At 40.6% G+C, this 4,699-nt stretch overlaps 1 protein-coding gene across 1 annotated transcript in view; it reads left to right on the top strand.

The window, feature by feature from the left end:
* The window catches only part of LOC100533336 (APGWamide), a 67,794-nt gene extending 65,095 nt beyond the window's left edge, over nt 1-2,699 (top strand). The window contains 1 exon segment of the mRNA NM_001204632.1: nt 2,387-2,699. The gene's annotated coding sequence lies outside the window, so the exon portion shown is untranslated.
* Nucleotides 2,700-4,699: the final 2,000 nt, after the last annotated feature.

Genomic DNA, 4,699 nt, shown 5'->3' on the forward strand with positions numbered 1-4,699 from the left:
CCCCCACCCATCCGACTCAAGGCGACACGATCCGACCCGAATCGACTAGCTGAAGAACAAAAACGTGCAACGGCCGTAAGAGATCATGTCTCGATGTCGGCTGGTTGTCACTGATACCCTAGCTATACAAAGCAGGATGTTGAAGCAGATAGTTTACCACCTTATTCCCAGACGTTTACGTCTGTCTCAAAATTGAAATGATTAACTTAACTATCAGAGGAAATCATATCGCCATATTTAGTAAGAAACGCCGAACAATGTTCGAGCATGTAACACAACACCGCGTGCGAGGTTCGATGGGTTGTGGGGGGGGGGGTGTAGGGATGGGATTTTGACCTGGCTGCGAGGGACGTTATAGCTTTGGATTTTGTTTTATAAACATAATAATTAAAGTCGGAATATTTTCTGTAGGCGTTGTTGATCTCTAGTCCTCCTAATAATCACGGTTCAGAAACACGCACGGCTGAGGTTTTAGTAGGAAATCCAAGATAATTATCACGCTGGTCAGATATAGATCCAACGATTGCCTTCAGATAAAGATTAGATCAAATCAGATTGACAGGTTTCTCCTGAATAATTAGGGGAGGGAAAGGCACGAACTCCGATGCGTGATCAGCGAGGGACAGTTACTTTTTTGTACGACCTATAACAGTTACTGTGAGGTTGCCTAAGAAGAAAATAAAGGTATTATCGCGTGCGTTTTGTCGCTGAAAACGAGGCCGGGTCAAGCACTGACAGATTTGATCGTCGTTCTGGAATAGTGTACCTCTTTTCGTTTTTATTTTTTTTATACTCATGCATAGTGGACACTGTTTCTGTTTCAGGGAAGCCGTTACCTCAGTTTTAAAATTTGCTTGTCTTTGAATCTTTCGTTGCTGTTTGCTCACTTGGTGCAATCATAGAATCATGTTTACTTCACTCTCATCAATAAAAATGATTTGTTGAAATGGTCAGAGAATTCAAAATTACCATTACTTCATCTTCGTTGCTCCATGAAACATAATATATTCATTTTTCAAACACTTGAGAACAGAAAAAGATTGCTATCTGAGATATAAGAGCCCATTATAAAAAGAAGCTGTGAGGAACTTCAACAGTTCTGGTCGGGGATTGTACCACCACGTTTTTAACACAAACGCGCGAAACACAACGCTTGGTCTTTTTTTTATAATTCTTTTTTGTCTGTCTGTAACTGCGGAAAAGCCTCTATTATGGAATAGTCGAAAGTCTTTAAGACCCCCACTGGTTTCTAGTCAAAAAATCTAACTCAGGACTTCATAACTGCAGCGTCCGCGCCCCCAACAGTAAACCACCCTGATTCCCAAAGAAACACAAACAAAAAACGAGAAACAAAAAGATGAACAGCTCAGGGGTAATAAATATTCAATTTATCGTCTTTTCTCGAGTTCAGAACTGTTTTCTTATGTTGTATTTTCAGTCCACATTAGAGACGCTAAGTATCTCATCAAGAATGGCGAAGCCGTAAATCTCCACTAGGTGGTCTGCATCGCAATGAGGCGCTTCAGTTCGCAGACTGCTTTGTAATTTGTGATTTGGTAGTTCAGTTGTGACCTCTGTATTTTGGTTCTCATTCCGGGCTGGAATAGTACACAACTATGCAAATTGGGATCTATCGACCGGAAAAGGACGCTCAATCGCGCTTTCAAACCACTTGGTTTATTTCTAGAAATAAGTGAACGTTTAGCTTTTATTTTTCGATGTCTTTTTATGATGAGGACGATATTTTGACGATCGTATCAGACTGAACATGAGGCTGTTTGGTACAACTTCATACTTAGAATTTTTTTTACTCTGAAAGGCAATGTATTGATCCCAACGATCTGTCTTACTTTTTTAAAGTAGTTGTCAGATTTTGTACTTTCTTTATAACCAGATCGATTTTTACGAAAAAGGCGTCGTTAGGTCAAATAAGGACACAGAAATCGGTCTACACTATTATGAAAGACGAGTTCAGAGAACAAATAGATGACGGCATCTTGAGATTTTTTCTCTACTTCTACGCTAATGAAATATGTGTGCCTCATTATTTGTTTTAAGTTCTGCAAAACCTTTACCAACGGCTTATTTCTCAACATAACTGGGGTAAGTGAGGACACGGGTTACTTTAACCCTGACTGTTGTATAGGACTGGGTAGAATACTACAAAACAGTACCTGGACAGACGCACTCCAAACTTGTCTTCCCCTTCAAAGAATCCAGCCCAAGACTGCATTAAAGATTAATATTAAATAACAATAATAATAATGCACATGAAATGTTACCAACCAGACGGGCTTAATACATTGATTCAAATACTAATCCTGAAAGACGTATGCTTTATTTCTTAATGTATCTTAACATGTTCTTCTTCCTTATCTTTCCCCAGGCTACAGGAGCCAACGAATGCTGCAAGACCCTCTCAAAGCTGAGCAGACCGGGACCGTATCGTTATTAAGGAAGACTGTATAGCAACACGAAATTCATGGATGTACAGGCTGTAAAATAGGCATTGCGAGTAATTCATTGTTGGCGGGTGGTTTGAATTGTTTATTGTGTTTTCGGATTTCCCAACATGAAAAAAATTAAATGAATTGACATTGTGGAAACATTGTTTGGATTGACTAGAACCTGTCGTTTTACATTCTTGTCCGAGTGACTTACGTTGGCGGAAAAAAGGTTTAATAAAGAGGCTTTTGAAATATTCGTGTTGCACTTTTTTCTGTCCGGCAGAAGTTTACTATTTTATTTTGATGTCCTTTGAGTTAATTTGTTTGTTTGTTCAGTTGTTTTTTTCTTTTGTTTTGTTTGGGTTGGGTTTGTTTTCATATATTGCGCTGCTCCCCAAAAGGCTCAAATAGGTCACGACCGTTTGGAGGGCTCAACTGTTGTCTTGGTAACAGTTGACTTTTGCCCTCCGTTCAAAGCCTACTTGACCCTTCTACGGACATCCGGGGTCTCCACTCTCTCTCTCTCTCTCTCTCTCTCTCTCTCTCTCTCTCTCTCTCTCTCTCACTCTCTCTCTCACTCTCTCTATCTATCTATCTATCTATCTATCTATCTATCTACCTATCTATCTGTCTATCTATCTATATATCTATCTATCTATCTATCTATCTATCTACCTATCTATTAATCGATCTATCTATCTGTCTATCTATCTATCTATCTATATATCTATCTATCTATCTATCTATCTATCTATCTATCTATCGACATGTCTATCTATCTCTCCAGGGAGAGAGAGAGGGAGAGAGAGAGAGAGAGAGAGAGAGAGAGAGAGAGAGAGAGAGAGGAGGGAGGGAGGGAGAGATTTCCATCCTCTTCATTCAGTCTTACAGGAGATGAATTTTGAAATATTACGCGCTACACCTTCAATAAGCTAAAAATATTTACGTTTTAAAGTAGGCCAGAGGTAAATATTTTATTTATTATTCTGCAATGCATACATTATCAGTCCACTATCCTGTATGTCTCTTTCCCTCCTGTGTGACACTTTCACTTATATGAGAGGAAGAAAATGTTCAATAACGTTTGATCTAACATTTTGATATACATTTCTATCAAACTTGATGACATAATATGGTACCTTAAAAAGGAGGCCTTGGAAGAAAATGAAACAGGGAAGTCGGTGATTGAACGATTTTCATTCTGTTTCCCACTCTTCTAGATCGAGAGCTTAGTTTAGAGGAGATCAAGGAGGCGATAAGACACCAGAAAGCAGGCAAGACAGCGCCCAAATGGAATTCCCCCAGAAGTTCTCAAGGCGGATATCGACTCTGCGGCAGGGATTCTTCATGAAAATATTGGCAAGATATGGGACAGCGAAAAATTTCCACTGGATTGGAGAGAGAGATTGCTCTTGAAACTACCCAAGAAAGGAGACCTGCATGAGTGTAAAAACTACAGAGGAATCATGCTCCTTTCCATTCCGGGGAAGATTTTAAGTCGTACCATAGTGGAAAGACTGAGGGAAGCGTGGATGCAAAACTAAGAGATGAGCTGGCAGGATTTTGTAAAAAGAGATCATGTACAGATCAGATTGCAACTTTCAGGATAATAGTGGAGCAGTCCACAGAGTGGAACTCTTCCCTGTACGTTAACTTTGTTGACTACGAGAAAGCTTTTGACAGCCTAGATAGGGACTCAATACGGAAGCTCAAGCGCCACTACGGAATACCTGACAAGTTCGTGAGATTGATCAAGAAGATGTATGAAGGAATGCGTTGCAATGCTTGGAGGGCAGCCGACAGACTCGTTTGAAGTGAATACAGGAGTGAGACAGGGATGCCTGCTATCGCCTTTTCTCTTTTTATTAGCAGTGGATTGGATAATGAGACAGACAACATCGGAACAACGCGGTGGCATACAGTGGACCCTTTCCAGTCAGATGGAAGACTTGGACTTAGCCGACGACTTGGCACTTCTTTCTCACTGTCGAGCCCAGATGCAACAGAAAACAGATCGCCTCAGGACCTTCTACCGTAGTGTTGGACTCCATATTCACATGGATAAAACGAAAGTTCTACAAAATGAATGCAGCCAACGTTCCTATCACACTGCAAGGGGCACCATTGGCGGATGTTGAGTCCTTCACCTACCTGGGAAGTGTTATCAACAAGGAAGGGGGAACAGACGAATCCAAAAGGCAAGAGCAGCATTCATCATTCCCAGGAATATATGGATGTCTAAGGAACTGGTG

This window comes from Aplysia californica, unplaced genomic scaffold (genome assembly GCF_000002075.1).
Source record: "Aplysia californica isolate F4 #8 unplaced genomic scaffold, AplCal3.0 scaffold00007, whole genome shotgun sequence".
NCBI lineage: Eukaryota > Metazoa > Mollusca > Gastropoda > Aplysiida > Aplysiidae > Aplysia > Aplysia californica.